This window comes from Mesoplodon bidens (genome assembly GCF_964165515.1).
Source record: "Mesoplodon bidens genome assembly, contig: HAP1_SCAFFOLD_97, whole genome shotgun sequence".
Lineage (NCBI taxonomy): Eukaryota > Metazoa > Chordata > Mammalia > Artiodactyla > Ziphiidae > Mesoplodon > Mesoplodon bidens.
The window spans coordinates 174,965-201,881 of record NW_027672422.1 but is presented as its reverse complement, the minus strand read 5'-3'; the positions used below and the strand labels follow the sequence as shown (position 1 = coordinate 201,881).

General features: G+C 40.3%; 1 pseudogene across 1 annotated transcript in view; it reads left to right on the top strand.

Annotated features, from left to right (window-relative positions):
* The window catches only part of LOC308610221 (ubiquitin-like modifier-activating enzyme 1), a 49,512-nt pseudogene extending 24,652 nt beyond the window's left edge, over positions 1 to 24,860 (top strand). Inside the window, exons 2-19 of the transcript in view lie at positions 7,247 to 7,344; positions 7,431 to 7,577; positions 7,698 to 7,873; positions 7,993 to 8,097; positions 8,188 to 8,268; positions 8,599 to 8,754; positions 11,191 to 11,357; positions 11,480 to 11,676; positions 13,314 to 13,378; positions 13,600 to 13,795; positions 14,457 to 14,518; positions 14,641 to 14,827; positions 16,485 to 16,571; positions 16,987 to 17,079; positions 17,203 to 17,384; positions 17,673 to 17,774; positions 17,879 to 17,951; positions 24,760 to 24,860. The product of the transcript in view is annotated as a ubiquitin-like modifier-activating enzyme 1 (transcript). The remainder of the gene's footprint in view (positions 1 to 7,246; positions 7,345 to 7,430; positions 7,578 to 7,697; positions 7,874 to 7,992; positions 8,098 to 8,187; positions 8,269 to 8,598; positions 8,755 to 11,190; positions 11,358 to 11,479; positions 11,677 to 13,313; positions 13,379 to 13,599; positions 13,796 to 14,456; positions 14,519 to 14,640; positions 14,828 to 16,484; positions 16,572 to 16,986; positions 17,080 to 17,202; positions 17,385 to 17,672; positions 17,775 to 17,878; positions 17,952 to 24,759) is intronic.
* The last annotated feature ends 2,057 nt before the right edge of the window (positions 24,861 to 26,917 follow it).

Sequence of the window (26,917 nt, the reverse complement as noted above, 5' to 3'; positions counted from 1 at the left end):
TCGATTCTCTACATCTGCATCTTTATTCCTCTCCTGCCCCTACGTTCATCAGAACCTTTTTATTTTCTGATTTCGTACATAAGTCTTAGCAAACAGTTTTTTCTTTTTTCTTTCTGATTTACTTCACAAAATATGGCAGACTCTAAGTCCATCCAACTAACCACAAAGAGCTCAAATTCATTTCTATTTATGTCTGAGTAATATTCCATTTTATATATATATGCCACACATTCTTTATCCATTCTTCTGTCCATGGACACTTAAGTTGCTTCCATGTCCTGGCTATTGTAAATAGACCTGTAATGAACTTTGTGTTCCATGACTCCTTTTGAATTATGGTTTTCTCAGGTTATAAGCACAGTAGTGGGATTGCTGGGTCATATGCTATTTCTAGTAGTAGTTTCTTATGACCTCCATACTTTTCTCCGTAGTGACTGTAACAATTTACATTCCAAACAACAGTGCCAGAAGTTTCCCTTTTCTTCACACCCTCTACAGAATTTATTGTTTGTACCGTTTTTGTTGATGGTCATTCTGACTAATGTGAGGTGATACCTCATTGTAGATTTGATTTACATTTCTTTAATGATTCATGATATTGGGCAACCTTTCATGTGTTTTATGGCAATCTGTATATCATCCTTGGAGAACTGTATAGTTAGATCTTCTGCTCATTTTTGGATTGTTGTTTGTGTTTTTGGTTTGGAGCTGCATGACCTGTTGGTAAAATTTGGAGATTAATCATTTTTCAGTTGCTTCATTTGCAAATATGTTCTCCTATTCTCAGGGTTGACTTTTGGTCTTGTTTATGGTTTCCTTTGCTGTGCAAAAGCTTTTAAATTTCACTAGGTCCCATTTGTTTATTTCTGTTTTTACTTCCATTTCTCTAGGAGGTGGGTCAAAAAGAATCTTGCTGTGATTTATGTCATAGAGTGTTCTGCCTAAGTTTTCCTCTAATTGTTTGGTCATGTCTGACTTTACATTTAGGACTTTAATCCATTTGTGTTTATTTTTGTGTATGGTGTTAGTGAGTGTTTTAATTTCATTCTTGGACATGTATCCGTCCAGTTTTCCCAGCACCACTTGTTGAAGAGGATGTCTTATCTCCATTGTATATGCTTGCCTGCTTTGTCAAAAATAAGATGACTATATGTGAGTGGGTTTATCTCTGGGCTTTCTATACTGTTACATTGATGTATATTTCTGTTTTTCTGTCAGTACCATACTGTGTTGAGGACTGTAACTTTGTAGTATAGTCTGAAGTGCAGGAGCCTGATTCATCCAGATCCGTTTTTCTTTCTCAAGTTTGTTTTCGTTATTCGGTGTCTTTTTATTTCCATACACATTGTGCAATATTTTCTTCTGATTCCCTGGAAAATGCGATTGATAGTTTGATAGGCATTGCATTGAATCTGTAGATTGATTTGGGTAATATAGTCATTTTTACAATGTTGATTCTTCCAACCCAAGGACATGACATATCTCTCCATCTGTATCACCTTTCATTTCTTTCATCAGCATCTTATAGTGTTCTGCATACAACTCTTTTCTCTCCCCGGGTATGTTTATTCCTATTCTTTTTGTTGCAATGGTAAATAAGAGTGTTTCATGACTCAAGAGGAGTTCAAGTTGTCTAAAAGCCTACATGTCATTTGTAGAAAGGATCTAAACTTCAGGTATACCCTGAGGTATGTCTTTGCATCTATGGCCCATGGTGCCATTTAGGGGATGTCTATTCTGGAGGGGACCTATAGAGGTGGTGTTTAGGGACTGAGGGGAGGGATTTGGATGTCTCTTTGGAGGCATATCATTTTGCCCCAGGGCTTAGGAATATTTGGCAGATGGTCATTGGTGGCCATGTTTCGAAAGCACATGGTATTTGCAATGTTCTCCAAAGGGAGGTGGATTTGGGTAAAATTGGAGATTTCTAATCAAGGCAGGATTTGAGGAATATTGTTTAAGTAAGGGTCCTAGTACAAGTGTTGGGATCTTGCCAGAATGACTTTTGTGACCCAAGTTCCATTATAGGGTCCTCCAAGCATTTGGTGATCTGTGTCAATAAGATTCGATTCATCGGAAATCACTTTTCTCGTAAAGATAGTCTTCAAGTCAGGCTAAGAAAGGATACTGGAGATAGTCAACTGGGATCTGGAGAGAAACAGGGTACCATTAGGACTTCATTTTCTATAGTTTTACTACCATTCATGAACATATGGCGCCCTTCTTGTCAGGAATGGAGAAAGAACAGTTGTGCTGCTGGGACACAGATATTATCATGCAAAATTACATGCATTGGTTATTCATGAGGGAAAGTATAGTCCCAATTTAGAGAGGCTCTATTTAGGACAGATGTACATCTATCATGAAGAGTATGGCCTTTGCTCATTCATGTACATAAACTATGTATAATTTTCCCTAACGGGTTACAGAGTTGTGAGCCTTGTGTCTAGCGAAGAAGTACATACTTCTGTATATGAGGAAGGGAAAGCCTTCTGGTCCAGTATGTCAGTTACCTGCAAAGTTTCTAAATGAAAAATCCAGCATTGTTCTCTCCCAGCTGTGTGATCACAGGCAATTTCTTTTCAGCATCCATTGGTGGTATGAAGGTGATGATAAGAAGAACAGCAAATACTTACATGATCTTTACAGTGTGGTGAATGTAAGTCTTTATCAGGTGTCATAATACACCAGGTAATTTAATAGTATTCCAGTTACTAATGTTAATTAGGTAGTATGTACTGTGTGTCACACTCTTTTTTAAGCCCTTTATTCATATTTAGTCATTTAAACTCTACCAATGGGGAAAGGTACAATCATTATCCTCATTTTATAGATGGCCCAGAGAAGTGAGGTCCCTGTCTTCAGGTCACACAGCTGATAATCATGGAAAGAATTACTGTAAGGGTCCAACACTTCTCTTGTGCCAACTGCGGGCTGGAACACGAAAGGATCATTGTTTCTTCCTCAGAAAGGACAGCTAATGAGTTATGTCAGAAGATGATAGTGTAAGGCCCTCCAAAAATTCTTTACATTACAAACCTACAAAGTTGTCAGACTCAACTTTTTCAGAACTCTGGAAATTGACAAAATTTGACAGGAACTATGGAAGTATTTACGTGTTGAAAAATGACTGAATCTTGGTAAGATCAGCAAGCTCTAGAGACTTTAAAGGGTCACAATCCCATCCTCCTTTTTTCCAGCTTAATAATAGTACATATTGAAAGAGTATGCATTCCTTTTGCATCCGAGTAGCCACCAGAAGGAGAAGAACAAAGTGAGAATTCTTTCAGAACCTCATCTCCAAAGATTTATCATTATCTGATGTGACTGAGATGTTCCTTGGAATTCTGCGTTTGCAAGACTGTCTATATTTGACATAATTTGGAGGTCACCCAGTGCAGATGTACTTTAACCTGGGGAGTTGTCAAAATAATTATGGGTGCAGAAAGAAAGTTTTAAGAATTAATGCCAAAAACGAGAATAAAGACACAGACCTACTTGAGAATGGACTTGAGGATATGGGGAGGGGGAAGGGTAAGCTGTGACAAAGCGAAAGAGAGGCATGGACATATATACACTACCAAACGTAAGGTAGATAGATAGTGGGAAGCAGCCGCAGAGCACAGGGAGATCAGCTCGGTGCTTTGTGACCGCCTGGAGGGGTGGGATGGGGAGGGTGGGAGGGAGGGAGATGCATGAGGGAAGGGATGTGGGAACAGATGTATATGTATGACTGATTCACTTTGTTATAAAGCAGAAACTAATTAAAAAAATAAATAAATAAACTTAAAAAAAATGGATAACCAGTGGACCTACTATATAGCACAGGGGACTTGGCTCAATGTTATGTGGCAGCCTGGATGGGAGGGGAGTTTGGGGGAGAATGGGTACATGCATATGTATAGCCGAGTCCCTTTGCTGTGCATCTGAAACTATCACAACATTGTTAATCGGCTATACTCCAATATAAAATAAAAAGTAAAAAAAAAAAAAAAAAAAAAAGAATTAATGCCAAGAAACATCCCAAATTTGATGCAAAACATCATTATAGAGATTCGCTCAGCTAAACAAACTCAAAGCAGGTTAAACTCAAAGAGATCCATAGCAACACATATCATAAACTACTGAAAGCCAAAAACCAAGAGAGAATTGTGAAAGCACTGTGTAGCAACCCATGACATGTAAGAGATTCTCAATTAAGCCAAAAAAAAAAAACAGACTACTCATCAGACAACATGCAGGACAGAAAACACTTCGATACATTCATAGTGCTAAAAGAAAAAAAAACAAAAACTGTCAACCAAGAATTTTATATGCAGCAAGACCATCTTTTGAAACTGAGGACAGGATTAGGACAATTCCAGATAAGCACAAAACGGAGAGGATTTATTGCTAACTATCTGCCCTACAAGATGAGATAATTCTTGGAGAGAGTACAAACTAAAATGAAAGACACTTTGATGATAACTCAAATCCAGAGAAAGAAAGAACATCAGTAAAAGTAATTATATAGGTAAATATAGAGGATAATTTAAACGATTTTTTTGTTTGTATGATTGTAGTCTGAATAATAGTCCCCCAATATGCCCACATTTTAATCCCCAGGACATGTATGTTATTTTATGCAGAAAACTTTGCATATATGATTATATTAGAGTCTTCAGATGGGAAATTTTCTTGGGTTACCTTGGGTGGATCTAATCAAAATGCTTCTTATAAGAGGAATGAAGGAGATGTCGGTGACAGAGGACAAGTTAATGTGATGACAGAAGTAGATAATGAACTGATGTATTTGAAGGTAGTAGAAGGGGTTACTAGACTAGGAATACTAGCAACCACTAAGCAAAAAAAAAAAAAAAAAAAAAGGGCAAGGAAATACATTCTCCCAGCAGAGTCTCCAGATGGACCCAATCCTGCCAACTTATTGACTTTAGCCCAGTAAAATGGATTTGGGACTTGTAACATGTAGTATTTTAAGAGAACAATTTGTAAAGTTTGAAACAATTGAATTCCTGAAAATGTGTTAAAGCAACAATAGTAAACAAATGCAGTTACTTTTTTCTCTTACCTGATTTAAAGCATTACTCCACAGGAAAAAAAAAATTAATTGGTGCTGATGTAAAAAGTGTATAAAGATGTAATTTATGATAAGAACAACACAAGAAAAAGGATAAACTAGATAAAAGAAAAAATTCATATATTGAAATTAAGTTGGTATTAATGTGAACTTGGTTGTTAGAAACTGTCAGTTTACTTTATAACAACCTAATTCCAGAGCAACCACTAATAAAATGGCTCTAAAATGTATATAGTAAAAGAAATAACAAATAACCATAAAAGTGGTACACTAGAAGATGTCCAATTAAAAAGCAGATTGTCAGTATGGATTTTTTAAAAACATGACCACCTATATGTTGTTAAAGAGACAAATCTTAGTGTGAAACAAATAGATTTTAAGTAAAATGTTGCAAAGATAAGTCTCATGCCAAGAAAACTCGAAAGAGAGTTATAGTGACTATACTAACAACAGACAAAACAGATTTTAAATAAAAAAATGAGACAAAGGACAGTATATATTACTGTATTATTATATTAGATTAATAATGTATTATTGATAAAAGGGTAAATCTGTTGAAATACACAAGAATTATAAACAAATGCTCACCTAACAAAAAAGTTCCAGATACCTGAATCAAAAACTTACAAAATTTGAGAGAGAGATAAATAGGTTCAACAGCATATCCAAATGAATGACAAAACATATGATCACCAAGGGAAGAGAAGACCTAAACAAAACTATGATATAAACCGAGTGCACTTAACAGACATGTACACAAAATTCCTCCCAAGAACAGAAGAATACAATTTCCTTTCACTTGAACTAGGAATGTTCTCCAGGATAGACTTCACGTTAGGCCATAAAACAAGTGTCAATAATTTAAATCACACCAAATTGTTCTCTGACCACAAAGGAAAGAATAATGGGCATCAGTAATAGGAGGAACATGTGAAAACTTGTAAATATGTGGAAATTAAACAATGCATTCCTAAGTAATAAAAGAGTCAAACAGTGTCCAAGAGATATTAGAAAATACTCTGAAGTGAATGAAAATGTAAACACAAAGTACCAAAACATGGGATTCGGAAAAAACAGAGCACAGAGGAATATATATATATATATATATATAATACATTATATACATTTGTATAGTTTTCTCCATGTCTCTTCTGCAGTTTATTAAGTATTTATTAAATATGGGTTTATAGTTTGATGAAATTGGGAAAATTTCTGCCCACATGTTTTTTGAAAATATTACTTTCGGAGCTCACTGCCATATCATTATCTCTTTCCAGAACTCCAATTACATGAGTATTAAGGCACTTGACTTGTTTGACTTTCCCCACACACACACACCTTTTGTATTTTGCATAGTTTCTTCTACTTTGTTAAACTTCCTAATTTTTTCTTGTGTGTTAATTTGTTAATCACATCTGTTATGTAAAATCACAGGTCAAGAACATTAAAACATCTATTATAAATATATTTCACATGTCAAAGAAATTCCCAAGAAAGGGGTGGGCCAAAAGAGTTTTTGAAGAAATAATGGACAAAAAATTTACAAATTTAATGAAAACTAAAGCCACAGATGTTGCTGGTAAGTTTCTGGTAAGTGTTGATGGATGGAAGGTAATTGTGAATGTTAGCGTTTTGGAGTTGTGTTTTGTGTTCCTTTAATATTTTTGAGTCTGTTCTAGAGAAATTATGTAGTTGCCATCTGATCCTTTCAGGCCTTACTTCTTTTTCTCTAGAGTGGCATTTAGGCATAGAATACCTGTGTTGTCTGAAGAAATCAGCATTGTGTTTTCGTTTTTGATTTTGTTTTATGATGTACGATACATTATTTTTATTTCTTAATTGAAGTATAGTTGATTTAAAAATTAGTTACTTTTTGCTTTACAGCAAAGTAACTCAGTTATCTATATATACATTCTTTTTCATATTCTATTCCATGATGGTTTATCTCAGGATACTGAATAGATTTCTGTGTGCTCTACAGTAGGACCCTGTTGTTTACCCATTCTATATATAATAGCTTATATCTGTTAACTCCAAACTCCCACTGTATGGGGGAGGGTGTTAGGTGAGGAAGAAGGTGGGAGGTTTTCATATTCCTGTTTTGATAGTGCTGTTGATCTTGGGAGGGAATGAATTGACAGATAACCCTTCATTCTTTTCATCCCCCAGGTCCCTACACCTTTAGTATCTGTGATACCTCCAATTTCTCTGACTACATCTGTGGAGGCATTGTCAGTCAAGTCAAAGTAACTAAGAGGATAAGCTTTGTGACTATGAGCAGGAGGGTGTGTTGTAGGGTTCCAGGCATCTCCACGATTTTACTTTTTTGGTTCTGATATCTTGTTCTTCACAGAAAACCTTGCCTACTTCACAGGCAGAGCCGGACTTTGTGATAACAAATTTTGTCAAGTATTCTCGCCCTCCTCAGCTACAAATTGGCTTCCAGGTCCTGCACCAGTTCCGTGCCCAGCATGGTCAGCCCTCTCGGCCCCACAATGAGGTAGATGGGTGGGCAAGCCAACCAGGTCCTTGAACCAAAGCTGCTCTATGCCTTTTCATCTACTTAGTTTTTCTACCTCTCCCTCTCCCCACAGTGGTGTGATTCTTTTACTCCTTCCAGGAGGATGCAACAGAACTGGTGACCCTAGCACAGGCTTGAATTCTCAAGCTCTGCCAGCAGTGCAGCAAAACAGTCTGGATGAAGACCTCATCCAGAAGCCGGCTTATATGGCCCCTGGGGATCTGGCACCCATCAACTCCTTCACTGGTTGTGTGGCTGCCCAGGAGTTTATGAAGGTCAGCGTGAGTGGAGACGGACAGTGCTGGGCCTGGGCCAGGTTCCTTTCCAGCCCTGCTGCTTGCTTTCCAGCTCTGATTAACCAGCGATCACATTCTCTTTCTAACCGACTCCTCAGGGCTGCTCTGGAAAGTTTATGCCTGTTATACAGTAGCTGTACTTTGATGCCATTGAGTGTCTCCCTGTGGAAAAAGAGGCCTTCACAGAGGACACGTGCCTTCCAGTATGTGATTTGGGCCCATGGAGAAGACATTATTGTGGATCTTTTTAACGTGGCTTTACCCTAACCCTCTCTTCCCTTCACATGACTCAGTGCCAGAACCATTATGATGGGCAGGTGGCTGTATTTGGCTCTGACCTGCAAGAGAAGCTGGGTAAGCAGAGATACTTCTTGGTGAGAGAACCTTGTGGTCAAAAGCTACCTTTAGGTCCCCTAGGCTCTGGCCACCTCTTCTGGAGTCTCCTCGTGGTGTACAAGGGATGGTGTTGGCTTGTACCCTCATCTCATCCCTCTTCCATTTTCTTCGCACCAGGTCCTTTATATCCTGGTCTTGTGCCTCTTTCCTTAGAGGACCATGGATTTTTATGGCACTGTGACTTAAATATGCAGTCATAGATCCTCTTACACTCTCTTGCCATCTGCAGGGGTAGTGAGGAGTGAGGAGTGGTTTTGTTACCCAGTGACCCTAACCATCTTGTGACTCTCTTCTTGGCCACCTCCCAGGTGGGTGCAGGGGCCGTTGGCTGTGAGCTACTCAAGACCTTTGCCATGACTGGGCTAGGCTGTGGGGAGGGTGTGGCAATCACCATTACAGACATGGACACCATAGTAAAATCCAATCTGAATCGACAGTTTCTGTTCCGATCTTGTGATATCAAGGTGAGTGGAATGGATATGGTATGTGGTTCAGCTTTGTTTTTCACTTTTCTCCTGTCTTTTTCTGGTTATCTGTCTTATTGCCTTTGGACTTTTTTTTTCTTTTTTTTTGGTATGCGGGCCTCACACTGTTGTGGCCTCTGCCATTGTGGAGCGCAGGCTCTAGACCTTCAGGACCAGCGGCCATGGATCATGGGCACAGACGATCCACGGAATGTGGGATCTTCCTGGATGAGGGAACGAACCCATGTCCCCGAAACGGCAGGTGGACTCTCAACCACTGTGTCACCAGGGAAGCCCACCTTAGGACTTTTTTGTTTGTCTCTTTCCTTCAGTTCTTACCTTATTTCTTTTCTCTACCACTCACTCTTTCTTCCAGGAGATATTTATTGAAAACTTATTACATCTTTCATTTGTGAGTTTAAACCTGTCCCCAGCCATCTTTTTTTTTCTTTGGTTTTTGGTTACGGCTAATGTGGAACTCTGGAAGCTAGATTATAGAGGGATCTATCTGGGGCGTCTCTGTAAAGTTCAGTGTTATTTTGCCTGCTCAGTGTTTATCTTTCCTTTCATTTTATCATGCAAATACTAGGTACTACTTAAGTAGTTAGAATATATAAGATAGCAAATGAAAGGTTTCTGCTTTTGTCTAGTGAGAAGACATAGTAAATGAGAGATTCTCTAATGCAGTGGAGGTTGGCAGCACTCTTTCCTCAAGTCCAAAAGATCACAACTCTTTTAAGAATACTAAGACATTATGTCCTTTTTATCCTCATTTTATCAGGTGAAAGGGTAATTTTCCACTCTGTTCTAGGAGGCTGTCCATAACCCAAAAACACAGTATTTTCCAAATGACCAGACCAATTCATGATGATACAGAACTGTGCATTAACTAAAGAGCCATTCAAAATACAGAGAAAGACAGTGCGTATTGATGTGGATCAGTATTTTACCTTTCAACTAAACTTTAAAGAAATATCGCTTGTCAAGTTTTGATATATATATAATTTTAAATATCAACAGTCATCTGAAAATGTTATTGATTGTTTTTTCTGTGAGGCTGGATATCCCTGACATCTTTCAAGCAAAACATGTAATACATTAAAGTCAGTAAATAACGAAAATTCAGCTATCTTCTAAGACATTATATAAGTAAAATTTGTAAAACTGTAAATACAGATTGACTCCTGTCATTAACGCTTTGTATTGGAGTTTCTTTCATAGTGTTTTTAGTATATAATGGAATTATTCCATATTTATTAATTAATTAATTTATCTATTTTTGGCTGTGTTGGGGCTTCCTTTCTATGTGAAGTCTTTCTCTAGTTGTGGTAAGCGGGGACCATGCTTCATCGCAGTGCGTGGGCCTCTCACTAGTGCAGCCTGTCTTTTTGTGGAGCACAGGTTCCAGACGCGCAGGCTCAGTAGTTGTGGCTCTGGCCTAGTTGCTCCGTTGCATGTGGGATCTTCCAAGGCCAGGGCTCAAAAACATTTCCTCTGCATTAGCAGGGAGATTCTAAACCACTGTGCCACCAGGGAAGCCCCTCCAATTTTAAATGGAGTAATAATATTTTAAAATGTTCTCAGATTAAATATCAAACGTAGGAAATCCTGATAGCTGTGCATCAGATAAAAAAGAAACCACAAACTTTGTTTTAACTTCATTTTGGACAACTGCTAGAGCAAATAATAAATACAATAGCACTGTATGTGGTTAGAACATAACAAGGTGAAACATACTGTGTAGGGGCAAGAATGAAAATCAAGATATAGAACTGGAAGTGCCATGAGAGGGTGGTTTGCAGTGTGGTAAAGGAAATCCACATTGGAAAGGTGGTATAACCACAGAGAATTAAAGATGGTATACGAGAACAGGAAGAAATCTCAGGGAAGAGTATGCCAGGTGAAGTTAACAGTGTGAGCAAAACCCTGAGTTTGGAATATGACTGCTATGTTTAAGGAGTAGAGACAGAGATAGATCATGGTAAGAGAGAAGGTTGTCAAAGGAATAGGGACCAGCTCATTTCACCCTTAGTGAAAGTGGGAATCAATAGAGGGCTTTGCGGAGAGGAATGTGATCTGACTTGGACTTTCAGAGGATCCTTTTTGTTTTTGTAAGTTCAGAGGACCTTGGTTTTCTTTGCGTGAATGCACTCCAACTCGGGGTGCTAGTAACGAAAAACAGTGTATGTTCGGTAGACAAAAGAACAGATACTCAACCCATTGTCTCCTATTGTATCACTGTTTTCCTTTTTTATTCACGCCATTCCTCATTTGTCCCAGCCCAAGCTGTGTGGCATTTGTCATAGACCACAGAGCCTCCTGACCTCAGAGCCTAGGTCTTGTGCATCATTACTTAAATCAGTTTTCAGAACTGCTCTGTAAAGTTTTGTTGGGTGATTATGTGAATGACAGTTCTGTTTCTCCATCACTACCCAGAAATTGAAGTCTGATACAGATGCTGCAGCTGTGAACCAGATAAACGCACACATCCGTGTGATGAGCCATCAGAACTGTGTGGGCCCTCACACAGAGCATGTGTATGATTGATAAATTCCTCCAAAACCTGGATGGTGTGGACAATGCCTCGGACAATGTGGATGCCCGTGAGTTTTGGGGATGGGTGAGGACGAGGCGAGAGTAATGTGTGTGTTTTAGGGAGTGTGTGTCACCGTGTCCTATCCTGATGTTATTTTCCCCACCCTCACCTGCTGCAACTTTCTCACAGGCACGTATATGGACTGCTGCTGTGTGTTGTACCGAAAGCCTCTTCTGGAGTCAGGCACACTGGGTACCAAGGGTAATGTGTAAGGGTTTATCCCCTTCCTGACAGAGTCATACAGCTCCAGCCAGGACCCTCCTGACAAGTCCATCCCCAGGTGCACACTGAAGAACTTCCCGAATGTCATCGAGCACACTTTGCAGGTGATCAGCCTTGCAGGGAGAAAGAGGTGGAACAGATATGTACTGGGACAGTGTCTCAGTTGCCAAACTCTTGTTATTCCGATGATGAAGCCTCAGTGTATGTAATATCTGCCCTCTCTTTAACTCTCCTTCACTCACTTTAAACCTAGGAGCCTAACGCTTTTCATAATGATTTCTTTAACTTGAAATTTTTATTTTGCAAGCATACAGGGAAGTATTATTTATACCATGTGAAATACTTTATGTGAGAAGTGTATATCTAAACGGTGAGGATATGTTTCTTTGTGTACAGGATACTATTTTGTCGTTGAACAAAATTAACTTAATATCATCTCTGCTAGTTATTTAGATATCTCTAATATTAAGTCCATATTTAGGAATAATTTTCTAATTGTTTCCCAAAATATGTTTAATAGTTTGTCAGCATAGTTGGGTTTATATAGTACACATACATACAAAAGAGCATAACTCTCATGTACATTGACAAAGTAAAAGCACCCCATTAACTGGTCCTCAGAACTTGGCCCTAATTACAGTCCCCTTTCAAACCACAAATAACCATCCTTTTATCAAAATGATTCTTAACCCAGTCTTTGAGGCTATGTTTAGGAAGTATGGGAACAGGAAGAAAATGAGCAGTAACAGTTCAGTCTGTCACTTTTCCTTCCAGAAGGGATGAGTTTATACTTGTGGAGTCAGTTCAGTATGTGTCTTTCTCCCTTTCCATGCATCCCATGTTGGTGTGTGTGTGTGTGTGTGTGTGTGTGTGTGTAGATACAGAGAGACGGAGAAAGAGATGTGTTTGTGTGTGTGTGTGTTCATTTCTATACATATAAATCCTCTCCTAGGTTATGGTTCTATTATTGTGTTTCTCTCTACCCAGTACGCAGAAAGGCCAATAAAAAGGATTTTAAAACTAATATACTATGTGCCCTTGGACTTAACCACTTCATGCATCAGATTCCTTATCTGTAAAATTGGAATGACAGTAGTAACTCGCACAGGAATTCTGAAAAACATGTATACTTAATATGCCCTTGTGACTTTCAAACTAAGCTTTAAATGTGTACACGTTTGCTTATTTCTTATTAACTCCATGAGGTGTAGTTTTACTGTTACAGTGTTTGTCTTTAAAATTAGGAAACACAAGTACAGATATGCCTGATTGTCACAAGACTGTGGCACAGCTGGCCTTTGAACCTGGATTTCGAGCATCAAGGTGCTCCAGATCACTTCACCAGTGACTATTTATCGACCTCCGAATTCACAGGGGTCAAACCTCTATCTTACTTTCTTCCCAGTCCCCAGAACCTGCATAGAGATCGTTCATGTTTTATTCTTGGTGTGAACTTTTTCTTGAATTGATGCATGACATACCTAGGGTAATGTGTACATCTTAATAAATTCTGCATGAATGTACACTTGTGTGTAAACCTCTTCCCAGATTAAGATCATAGGTTTTTACATTGAAGTGGTGAGGGCTTGACAAGTTTGACGAGACAGATTGGGAGGGTTTTCTTCCTCTGTTCTGCCATAACAGCCATGCTCTTCCTATTTGCTGTATTTCCTGATGGTTGTCCTAAGGCCTTCAGAAACTTATTTGTTTCCCATAACCCACGTAGTGTTGATTTGCTCTGTCTGCCGTGGATGAGTTTGAAGGTCTCTTCAAGCAGCCAGCAGAAAACGTCAACCAGTACCTAATGTGAGTAATTCTGTCCAAATCCTCGCTCACCGTGTCTGCTGCCTGTCAGTCAAAGCATTCTGTAACCAGTGTAACACTTAGGACCTGGTCTACTTTTCAAATAATCTAATGATTCCTTGGGCCTTATACATTTGGGAGTCAGCACTGACTTTTCATGCTGTTAAGCTCCCTCTGGGATCACTGTGTAACTCTGAGTTTGTGTCCTCTCTAATTCTTGATAGGGATTCAAAGTTTGTGGAGCAAACACTGCACCTGGCAGGCATCCAAACCCTAGAGGTGCTGCAGGCTGTGCAGCTCAGCCTGGTGCTTCAGCGGCCACATACATGGGCTGACTGTGTGACGTGGGCTTACTAGCACTGGCACAACCAGTGCTCCAACAACATCAGACAGCTGCTGCACAGCTTTCCTCCGAACCAGGTATTACACTCTTCTGGGCTCCATTTGTCAGAATAGGCTTACTGGAAGCAGTTTGTTACACGCTTTTGACATGGTTCATTGCAGTTCATCCATTTGTGGCAAGACCACCAAGTCCCAGAGATCTCATTAAATGATTAAGTGAGTGATTTTTGAAGTCAAAGACCTGTTCCTCCCAACCTCTCTCCTCTACCTGCCCAGCCCTGTTCTCTCAAGCAACATACTTGGTACCTATTTCCCTTAGATATGACATGAGTCATTCCAGATTCCCTGTCAGGGCTATAGAGATTGTAGAAGAGAAATTTTGGTGTTAAGAGCACAGGACCTAGGTGGCTTCAAGCTTCAACTGCATTTGATATTGGGACTAATCATGTATTTTCTCTCTGTGCCTTAGTAGCCTCATGTAGGAAGTTGGAATAATGGTGACCTAATTTCATGAGAGTTCTATGAGGGTTGATTTATATTTACTAAGTTAATAAGTTAAATATGTTACTACACGACTGGCAATCCATAAAAGTTTCATAAATAGCTCTGTGTCTGGCACAAAGGGAGTGCCCAGCGATATACTAATTTGGGACTTCCGGGCTTGAAAATGAGGAGTCACAATTATGAGAAAGACCTCTCCTCTCAGGTCCCACTCTCCCACATCTTTCTGTTTTCCTAGCTTACAAGCTCAGGAGCCCCTTTCTGGTCTGTGCACAGCCGCTCATCTTTGATGTCAGCAATGAAGTCTCCTCCCTCAGGTCTCCTACAGTCGGGTCAAATGTGGGTACGTGGATGGGAAGGAGGCTGCAGCTCCTTAGGTGAGTACTGATATGCTTACCCCTCCATACCTTGACTTCTCTTAGCCCCTGCATCTGGACTAGGTGATAGTTGCTGCCAACCTGTTTGCCCAGGCCTATGGGCTGAGGGGCTCTCAGGACCGAGCTTCTGTGATGATACTCATTCAGTCTGTGCAGGCCCTTGAGTTCACCCCGAAGTCTGGTGTCAAGATCCATGTTTCTGACCAGGAGCTGCAGACCACTTCATGTGTTGGTGAGGATGTTTATCTAGTTGGCCTAGAGCTAGCATCCTACTTATCACCTACCTATGCAAGCCTCCCCTGTACTTGTGTTTTGCCACTGGCTCTGCTCTGAGATCTCAGGCCTGAGATTAATCCACACTGTCCTTTGGTCCTTGCTTCTTCCAATTTAAAATAAGGTTGGTTGGTTGAGGCAAGTTCTCTGATGCCCTACTACTTTGTTCTTCCCACTGTTTCTCCCTCAGGTGCACCAGTTGTCCAGCTCTTTTCTGTGTGTATGTTTGCTTTGTTTTGTTCTTTCTCTGTTTCTTTTTGTGTCCATATGCAGGGACAAATGGATATGATCTTTACCAGTAGGCTCTCTGCCTTGATTTCTTCCTTGATTCATTTCATTATAGATCTCCTCATCCACCTCCCCCCTTCTTTGGTATGCCTGTTTACCCTATTGTTATTTATTTATTTACTGATTTATTTATTTATTTAGGCTGTGTTGGGTCTTCGTTTCTGTGTGAGGGCTTTCACTTCTTGTGGCTCACGGGCCTACTTACTCTGTGGCATGTGGGATCTTCCCAGACCAGGGCTCGAACCCGTGTCCCCTGCCCTGGCAGGCATATTTTCAACCACTGGGCCACCAGGGAAGGCCTAACCTATTTTTAACCTCCATATATCTTTCCTCATCTCCCTCTCTAGATAGCCCTCCTCATCTCTCCATCTCTAACTACCCCCCAACTCAAATTTCCCCCCCCTCTACCGTATTCTGTCTCATGCTCTGTAAGTCTTCCTCTACATTTCATCTTCTTTGGATATATCCTTCAATTTCTTCCTCTGTATATCTCTCCCCTCCTGATGTATCCCCCGCATTTCCCTTCCGAAATAACTACTCTCTCATGCTCCTCTTTGTATATTTTCTTTATTTATCTCCCTACGTGTCTCCCTTTCAGGTGTTTTGAACTTTCCCATTCTCTGAACGTTCTCATAATCTTCACATTTATCCTCCTTGGTCTCCCTCTTCAGATTTTTTTCACGTCTCTCCCATTTCATATTACTCTATTCTTTGCTGTCTGTACACTTTCCCCCTATGTTCCTTTCTGTATCTCTTATCCCTCTGTCTCTTGTTTTCCCTCGTATCTTCCTTCATGTCTCCCCATCTCTCTCTATGTCTTTCTCTTGAAGTATGTTCTCATTGACTCCTTTTTTTTTTTTAATTGTGGTAAGAAACACAAAGGATTTACCATCTTTAAATATAGTAGACTTCCAGTTTGGAAGGCTTACTATTTAATGGAATGGATTTTAAGGCTTAATATTTCATTGGATGGATAGATCACATTTTTCTGTCCACTCATTCAGCAGTGAACAACTTCTGTGCTTTCACCTCTTATCTGTCATGATTAATGCTGCTGTCTATATCCTTTCTTAGTGGCTTTACCTGTTGCCCTCAGTGTCTCTACAGATCTCCATGTCCCACACACCTGTCTACCTTTTTCTTTTCTGACATGTTTTCTGCCCTATCTTTCCCCCTTCTTTTCTCTTTCCCATGATGTCTCTCCTTTTCAAATCCTTTATCTGCCTGAACATCTCTGCCCCACCCTGGATTCCTGCTGGCACCTCAGACCGTGAACAGGGATTTAACATGTATCTAAGGACTAACGTGTACTTCCTCCCTTTCCGCAGTGGATAATCACCTGCAGGAGCTCAAGCCATGCTGACCAACCAGAGAGCCTCCCTGGGTTCAAGATCTACCCCATCAACTTTGAGAAGGTGCTGTGATGGGGACCTAAACCGTGTATGAGAAATGGCTGAGCCACCCTAAGCTTTTTTGGGGATTACAGGCCTGACTGTAATTATGTTGTTGTTGTTGTTGTTGTTGTTTTCGGTACGTGGCTTTCTCTCTCTTGTGGGCTCTCCCATTACTGAGCACAGGCGCCGGAGGGGAAGGCTCAGCAAACATGGTTCCTGTGCCCAGCCGCTCCCTGGCATGTGGGATCTTCCCCGACTGGTGCACGGACCCGTTTCTCCTGCATCGGATGACCCAAGTATCTTTTGTGGTCTGGGCTAGTATTTGGCTGGTCTGGCAGGTAACTGAGGTGAATATACCTCAGGTCCCAGTATCCAGGAAAACTTTTTCTCCTTAACTCTGTCTCTCCTGTTCTTCCTCTCTCTCCACTCACAACAGGATGGTGACAGCAACTTTCATATGCATTTCATTGTGGCTGTATCGAGTCTCCGGGCAGAGAGCTATAACATTCCCCCTGCTGACCGGCATAAGATTACAATAGTCTATACCTAACCTTGCATCCTTTTCCAAGTTTAACTCTGCCACATTTGAAGTCTTCTGTAGACCTTGAACGTGTCTAACAACTACGTCTTCTCATCACCTTCTGTATTACAGATCAAGCTGATTGCAGGGAAGATCATTCCAGCCATAGCAGCTATAGTTGGCCTTTCAGGTCTGGAGCTGTACAAGGTAGTTCAGGGACACCAACAGCTTGAGTCCTATAAGAACAGCTTCATCAACTTGGCCCTTCCTTTTTTTTCCGTTTCTCTGAGCCTCTTGCCCCACACCATCACCAGGTAAGGGCTTGCTTTTATAGAAACCTTTGGTGTTGCCCATCAGTGATTGATGCTATGTGTGTGTGTGTGTATGCGAAGAAGTTGTGTGTATCTTATTTCGGTAGAACAGGCTCTAGTTTTCATCATACCTGGTGAGAGGCTTTTTTAATTTTGTGTATCCTTTGTTCATTGTTTGAACCTGTGCAAAGTAGGAATGGAACTGGCATGTTTGTGAAATAAAGAGGAGCGTATGATTAGGGCTTGCTCCCATTTTACTCTTTGTGCTTTACTCTGTGCTTTGTCCCATAATACTGCAACCAGCAGTGGTCACTGTGGGATTGCTTTGAGGTACAGTGGCTGCAGCCTAATGGTGAAGAGATGCCCCTCAAGCAGTTCCTTGACTATTTTAAGGTAAGACCCTTTCACTCACTGCACCTGTGGTGGTGGTTGACCAGGTTACTGGTACTGTCCATCCCAGTGACCCTGTTGCCCATCCTCGTTTCCACCCTCTTCAGACAGAGTACAAGTTAGAGATCATCATGCTGTTCCAGGGTGTATCTATGTTCTACTCCTTTATCAAGACAGCAAGTAAGATCAAAGATCAACTCAGGCTTGAGTTGGGTCAGTGTGCAAACAGAAACAGGTCCTGCCTGGGTTGGGAAACATCAGCTAGCTATGCAACTCATCTTCACTGTTCTCTTAACTTTGTCTCTGTAAGTCTTTCCTCTCTGTTTACTTCACAGACTCTCTTTCTCCTCACCCCAGGATGTCAGCAATAGTGAAACGAGTATCAAAGCAAAAGCTGGGACACCACATTCAAGCACTGTTTCTTGAGCTGTGCTGCAACTAGAGCGGCAATGATTTGGATGTCCCCTATGTATGATACACCATTCGCTATTCCCTCTACACCCATCTACCTCATTCTCAGTCAAATCAATCTATTTCCCTTTCTCTTATAGTTGTCGCAAATGCTGAGCCTTAAGTTCTTCTGAGGACTTTTTGTTGTTGCTGCTGCTTTCTACTGTTTGGAGTTGGAATTCTTAATAAAGAGTTATTAATCCAAGTGTGTCATATCCTTCTTTTGTCAAACGCCCGTACACTGTTGTCTGTGGGAAAGACCAGCCTTTCTTTAGCTCTGCAGGTTCAGGTGATAGTATGAAAGGCTCAGCCCCTCCCACCAGCATGGAATTTGCCTCACATCCAAGCTTATGAGAAAAGATTAAATCCACCTGTTCTGGTAAACCATTGGTTTGCTATTTTTTCCTTTGTCCTCTCTGTTTAAAAAATAAATAGAGGGGGAGTTCAGGAAGATGGCAGAAGAGTAAGTCACGGAGATCACCTTCCTCCCCACAGATACATCAGAAATACATCTACACGTGGAGCAACTCCTACAGAATACCTACTGAACGCTGGCAGAAGGCCTCAGGCCTCTCAAAAGGCCAGAAACTCCCCACGTACCTGTGTAGGGCAAAAGAAAAAAAAGGAAAAACAGAGACAAAAGAATAGGGATGGGACCTGCACCAGTGGGAGGGAGCTGTGAAGGAGGAAAGGCTTCCATACACTAGGAGCCCCTTTGTGGGCGGAGACTGCTGGTGGTTGAGGGGTGTAGCTTTGCAACCACATAGGAGAGCACAGCAACGGGTGCGGAGGGCAAAGCAGAGAGGTTCCCACACAGAGTATCGGTGATGACTGGCACTCACCAGCCCAAGAGGCTGGTCTGCTAAATGGCTGGGGCATGCAGGAGCTGGGAGCTGAGACTCGGGCTTGGGTCAGAGCGCAAGGAGAGGACTGGAGTTGGCGGTGTGAACACAGCTTGAATGGGTTAGTGCAGCACGGCTAGCTGGGAGGGAGTCCGGGAAGAAGTCTGGAGCTTCCAGAGAGGCAAGAGACATTTTCTTCCCTCTTTGATTCCTGGTGCGCGAGGAGAGCGCTACTTAAAGGAGCTCCAGAGAAGGGTGCGAGTTGTGGCTATCAGCGTGACCCCAGAGATGGGCATGAGATGCTAAGGCTGCTGCTGCCACCACCTAGAATCCTGTGTAGAAGCACAGGTCCCTCCTCATGCCTCCGTGAACAGGAAGCAGAGCAGCCCGCCAGTGTCAGGGTCCCGAGATCCAGGGACAACTTCCCCAGGAGAATTAATTGTGCACCTCAGGCTGCTGCAAAGTCACGCCAGGTTTGGACACCACAGGCCAGACCTGCATCCATATGCCTCCATCCGCACGGCCTGAGAGAGGCAGAGCCACTGAATCAGTGGCTCCTTTAACCCTGTCCTGTCTGAGCGAAGAACAGACACCCTCAGGCAAGCTACATGCAGAGGCAGGGCCAAATTCATAGCGGAAACACAGGAGCTGTGTGAGCAAAGAAGAGAAAGGGGGGCTTCTCTGGTGGCACAATCATTGAGAATCCGCCTGCTAATGCAGGTAACACGGGTTAGAGCCCTGGTCTGGGAAGATCACACATGCCACGTGGAGCAACTAGGCCCGTGAGCCACAACTACTGACCCTGCACGTCTGGAGCCTATGCTCCACAACAAGAGAGGCCACGACAGTGAGAGGCCTGCACACTGTAATGAAGAGTGGCCACTGATTGCCAAAACTAGATAAAGCCCTCACACAGAAATGAAAACCCAGTACAGTTAAAAATAAATAAATAAATGAAAGTACACTTAATTAAAAAATATATTTTTAAAAGATATTTCACACCAGGGTCAAAAACAAAAACAAACAACAAAACACAGACAACAAAAACAAAAAAAGATAAAGGGAGATCTCTCCCAGCAGCCTCAGGAGCAGCGGACTAATTCTCCACAATCAACTTCATGTACCCTGCATCAGTGGAATACCTGAATAGACAATGGTTCATCCCATATTGACGGGTGGACTTTGTGAGCAAGATATATTATTTATTCCTCTTTTCCTCTTTTTGTGAGTGTGTATGTGTATGCTTCTGTGTGAGATTTTGTTTGTATAGCTTTGCTTTCACAATTTGTCCTATGGTTCTGTCTGTCAATTTTTTTTTTTTACTTATAAAATATTTCTTTCCTTAATAATTATTTTCTATTTTTGTTTTAATAACTTTTTAAATTTTATCTATCTTTTCTTTTTTCTTGCTTTCTTTCCTTCCTTCCTTCTTTCTTTCCTTCTTTCTACTTTTTCTCCCTTTTATTCTGAGCCATGTGGATGAAAGGCTCTTGGTGCTTCAGCCAGGAGTCAGTGCTGTGCCTCTGAGGTGGGGAAGACAAATTCAGGACACTGGCCCACAAGAGACCTCCCAGCTGCACATAATATCAAATGGTGAAAATCTCCCAGAGATCTCCGTCTCAATGTCAAGACCCAGCTTCACTCAACAACCAACAAGCTATGGTGCTGGACACCATATGCCAAACAACTAGCAAGACAGGAAGACAACACCATCCATTAGCAGAGAGGCTGCCTGAAATCATAATAAGGCCACAGACACCCTAGAACACAACTCTAGACCTGGAAATTTTCACCAGAAAGACAAGATCCAACTGCACCCACCAGAACACAGGCACCAGAGTCCCCTCCACCAGGAAGCCTACACAACCCATTGAATGAACTTTAGCCACTGGAGACAGACACCAAAAACAATGGGAACTACGGACCTGCAGCCTGCAAAAAGGAGACCCCAAACACAGAAAGATGAGCAAAATGAGAAGACAGAAAAACACACAGCAGATGATGGAGCAAGGTAAAAACCCACCAGACCTAATAAATGAAGAGCAAATAGGCAGTCTACCTGAAAAAGAATTCAGAATAATGATAGTGAAGATGATCCAAAATCTGTGAAATAGAATAGAGAAAATGCAAGAAACATTTCACAAGACCTAGAACAAGTAAAGAAGAAACAAGTAATGATGAACAGCACAATAAATGAAACTAAAAATACTGTAGAATGGATCAGTAGCAGAATAACTGAGGCAGAAAAAATGGATAAGTGACCTGGAAGTAAAATAATGGAAATAAAACTGCAGAGCAGAATAAGGAGAAAAGAATGAAAAGAACTGCAGACAGTCTCACAGACCTCTTGGACAATATTAAATGAAGCACATTCGAATCATATGTGTCCCAGAAGAAGAAGAGAAAACGAAAGGGACTGAGAAAATATTTGAAGAGATTATAGTTCAAAATATCCGTAATATGGGAAAGGAAAAATTTAATCAAATCCAGGAAGCACAGAGTCCCATGCAGGATAAATCCAAGGAGAAACACGCCAAGACACATATTAATCAAACTATCAAAAATTAAATACAAAGAAAACATATTAAAAGCAGCAGGGGAAAACAAACAAACAAACAAACACAAAAGAGATTCCCCATAAGGTTAACGGTGGATCTTTCAGCAGAAACCCTGCAAGCCAGAAGGGAGTGGCAGGACATATTTAAAGTGATGAAGGAGAAAAATCTACAACCCAGATTACACTACCCAACAAGGATCTCATTCACATTTGATGGGGAAATTAAAAACTTTAACGACAAGCAAAAGCTGAGAGACTTCAGCACCACCAAACTAACTTTACAGCAAATGCTAAAGGAACTTTTCTAGGCAAGAAACACAAGAGAAGAAAAAGATCTACAAAAACAAATACAAAATAATTAAGAAGTGGGAAGGGGAACATACATATTGATAATTACTTTAAAGGTAAATGGGTTAAATGCTCCGACCAAAAGACACAGACAAGCTGAATGGATACAAATCCAAGACCCATATATATGCTGTGTACAAGAGACCCACTTCAGACCGAGGGACACATACAGAATGAAAGTGAGGGGATGGAAATTGGTATTCCATGCAAATGGAATTCAAAAGAAAGCTGGGGTAGCAATTCTCATATCAGAAAAAAAATAGAATTTAAAATAAAGACTATTACAAGAGACAAAGAAGGACACTACATAATGATCAAGGGATCGATCCAAGAGGAAGATATGACAATTGTAAATATTTATGCACCCAACATAGGGGCACCTCAGTACATAAAACAAATACTAACAGCCATAAAAGGGGAAATCGACAATAACATATTCATAGTAGGGGACTTTAACACCCCACTTTCACCAATGGACAGATCATCCAAAATGAAAATAAATAAGGAAACACAAGCTTTATGTGATACATTATAAAAGGTGGACCTAATTGATATTTATAGGGCATTCCATCCAAAAACAACAGAATACACATTTTTCTCAAATGCACATGGAACGTTCTCCAAGATAGATCATATCTTGGGTCACAAATCAAGCCTTGGTAAATTTAAGAAAATTGAAACTCTATCAAGTATCTTTTCCGACCACAATGCTATGAGACTAGATAGCAATTTCAGGAAAAGATCTGTAAAAAAATACAAACGCATGGAGGCTAAACAATACACTACTTAATAACGAAGTGATCACTGAAGAAATCAAAGAGGAAATCATAAAATACCTAGCAACACATGACAATGGAGACATGACGACCAAAAACCTATGGGATGTAGCAAAAGCAGTTCTAAGAGGGAAGTTTATAGCAATACAATCCTACCTTAAGGAACAGGAAACATCTCAAATAAACAACCTAACCTTGCACCTAAAGCAATAAGAGAAAGAAGAACAAAAAACCCCCAAGGTTCGCAGAAGGAAAGAAATCAAAAACATCAGATGAGTAATAAATGAAAAAGAAATGAAAGAAACAACAGCAAATATCAAGAAAACCAAAAGCTGGTTCTTTGGGAAGATAAACAAAATTGATAAACCATTAGCCAGATTCATCAAGAAAAAAAGGGAGAAGACTCAAATCAATAGAATTAGAAATGAAAAAGGAGAAGTAACAACTGACACTGCAGAAATACAAAAGATCATGAGAGATTGCTACAAGCAACTCTATGCCAATAAATTGGACAATCTGGAAGAAATGGAAAACTTCTTAGAAATGCACAACCTGCCAAGACTGAATCAGGAAGAAATAGAAAATATGAACAGACCAATCACAAGCACTGAAATCGAAACTGTGATTAAACATCTTCCAACAAACAAAGCCCAAGACGAGACGGCTTCACAGGCGAACTCTATCAAACAACTAGTGAAGAGCTAACACCTATTCTTTTCAAAGTCTTCCAAAATATAGCAGAGGGAGGAACACTCCCAAACACATTTTAGGAGGCCAACATCACCGTGATACCAAAACCAGACAAGGATGTCACAAAGAAAGAAAACTACAGGCCAATGTCACTGATGAACATAGATGCAAAAATCCTCCGCAAAATACTAGCAAAGAGAATGCAACAGCACATTAAAAGGATTCATTTAACCATTGATAAACAATGACATAGTTAATGACTATGCCTTGCATATTTTAGGTAAATATTAATACAGTGAACAAGGGAGTGCAAATATCTCAGTAAAGTAACTAATTTCATTTCCTTCAAATATGTATATTCAGAAATGGAATTGCTAGGTTATATGGTGGTACTGTTTTTACTATTTTGAGGAACATCCGAATTATTTTCCATAGTGGTTGTACTAAGTTACATTCCCACCAACAGTCTGTAAGTGTTCTCTTTTTTTCTACATGCTTGACTACACTTTTATGTCTTGTCTTTTTCATAATGACCACTATAAAATGTGTGAGTCGATATCTTTTGGTGGTTTTATGTTGCATTTCTCTTACTAGTACAGAACTTGAGCAAATTTTCATGTGTCTGTTGGTCATTCATAGGTCTCCTATGAGAGGAATATATCTGCTAAAGTGTTCAGCCCACTTTTTAATTAGATTATTCAGCTTTTGTTTTAATTGTGTCCTTTTATGTTTGGACATTAGTCCCTTAGCTGTCATGTAGTTGGCAAATCTTTTCTCCCATTCCATAGAATTCCTATGCTTCCTGTTCCATTGCCTCTTTACTCTGTTCAAATATACGCACACACACACACATATATACACGTATACAGAAAACAAAAACTATAACTCCCACCTAACCATAACATTGTGGACAGTTCCCAGCTACCGGGATCTATTTACATCTGGCGCTGAAACTCTGCCCCAGAGAGGTGGGTGTAATTCCAACATCGCTAGGACCACAGGATGTGTCTCTAGACCCCTAACTACCTTAGATTGCTAGGTAAGGAGTACTCCAATCAAGGCACTTATGTTACTAAGAATGGAACCCACAAAGTCTGGCTCCTGTGACCAAGGGGTTTACTGGTGGGATAAGGGGATTATGATGCAAAGGGCGGGGCTCCAATCAGTCCCCATCTGGCATGCAGTCCTCCTGGCTTGCTTCCTGGGGAAGGGAGCATCTGACCGTGCTGCTGTCTGGAGCTCTGATGTCACAGCCTCAAGCCCAGAAACATCCACGTCTGGGTGCTCTGGAGTGCCTTCCTGTCCTGTGTCCCTATGTGACAAAGGTCTAAGCACTGCCTGGGAAAACTCTTCTACGTGGGTACCAGAGGAATGTGACAGGAAAAGCAGTAACAACCCCAAAGTCCATCAGAGTAGAACGGGCTAACTGGGGTGTGTTCCTAAAATGGAATACTACCCTCCACCCAAAAAGAGTGGATAACGGCTAGTCATCTCAGAAATATAACAATGATGGGGAGAAAAGTCAGCTCCAGAATACCCATTGTATATAACACATAAACATCAAAATTAAGTAAGTATAATTTGGGGGTGTGCAGTGAAACTTTATACAAACTACAGAATTCAGAATTCGGGTTACAACTAGGTGGAAGGGGGTGGTGGGGCGGAGTGTCTGGAAGAAACATGGAGTGACCTTTCCAGGTGTCAGCAGTGCCGTTACTTACGATGGGGTGTGGGGTACACGAGTGTCTATTTTATTATGTCTTTCCTTTTACATCACTTATATACACTCTGATATGTATGATTTATTTCACAAAAGTTTTAAGAGCCAGGTCTGTGCCAATCAGTGGTCTGAGAATCACTGTGGACATACACCATTCCCAGGTCACATATTTGTTTTTTAACTTGCTTGGGATGCCAACCTTAATTCACGCAGGAAGATAAAAACTTCCCTTAGTGGCTGCTTTCTAACTTTGTAAAGACTGAAAATTAAATCTGAGATGATGTAGTAAATTAAAACGATAGTGATGTTTTTAGATCAAATTGTATGTGTTAAAGTGTATTTGATGGCTCGTTTTTAACATTGAAGAGAATTTGGCATATTCATCTCAGATTAGTTTTGTTATTTCAATTAGAAACCTACTAAATAACTCAGTTTAGGATTAAATGGAAAATTTAAGAACATTGTATTAAATGATATTTATTTGTTTTATTATTATTATTTTTCGATGTGAGGAAAAGAAACCTCAGGTTTTCTGGTTTCTTTTTTTATATTGTGAATTTTATTTTACTTTTTTATACAGCAGGTTCTTATTAGTTATCCATTTTATACATAATAGTGTACGTATGTAAATGGTATTTTTAAAAGAACTAGAGATTCACCGTGTTTATGAGTTTATTAGATTCACTAGATCAGGTTAAATACTAGAAGAGGTGGCAATTAAAGGGCTTAAAAAGAAAATTAGGGAACAGTTCTCAGAGCTTTCTGAGATGCTCTTCCTGGGTTAGAATCCTCAAATTCGGCTCAAATAAAATTTTCCAATTTTTTCTTTAAAAAAGTTTAATTTAAAAAAATAAAAGATTTAATTTATAAATGCACTTAAAAAAAACAGTGATGCCCTTATGCCTTTTTATGGCAGTAGACTATAAAAAAAAGATCAGAATTAACTATTTCAGATACTTGCAATGACCAGGGTGGGTATTTGGTAAAGGAAGCAGCAGCAATGTTTTGTAGTTTTCTGGAGGACCAGGAAAAGAGGCCCGTGTGAGCGGGGACTGTGGGAAAATCCTCACAGAAAACCCATCCCTCTGACCAGAGGAACCCAAATAAGATGTCCCTGTGACCTGAATGGTGGCAGTGTGGTTTTTGTTTTGTGTTTTTTTAAATAATTTTTATGGGAGTATAGTTGATTTTAAATGTTGTGTTAGTTTTTGCTGTACAGCAAAACAAATCAGTTATACATACACATATATCCATTCTTTTTTAGATTCTTTTCCCATAGAGGCCGTTACAGACTAACAAGAAGCGTTCCCTGTGCTATACAGTAGGTCCTTACTAGTTACCTATTTTATACATAGTAGTGTGTACATGTCAATCCCAATCTCCCAATTTATCCCTCCCCCTCCCCTTCCCACCGGTAACCATGTTTGTTTTCTACATCTATGACTCTATTTCTGTTTTGTAAATAAGTTCATTGGTACCATTTTTTTAGATTCCACATATAAGTGACATCATATGATATTTGTCTCTGACTTACTTCACTCAGTATGACCATCTCTAGGTCCACGCATGTTGCTGCAAATGGCATTATTTTGTTCTTTTTTATGGCCGAGTAATATCCCATTGTATATATGTACCACATCTTCTTTATCCATTCCTCTGGGGATGGACATTTAGGTTGCTTGGCTATCGTAAATAATGCTGCAATAAACATCAGGGTGCACGTATCTTTTCAAATTATGGTTTTCTCTGGATATATTCCCAGA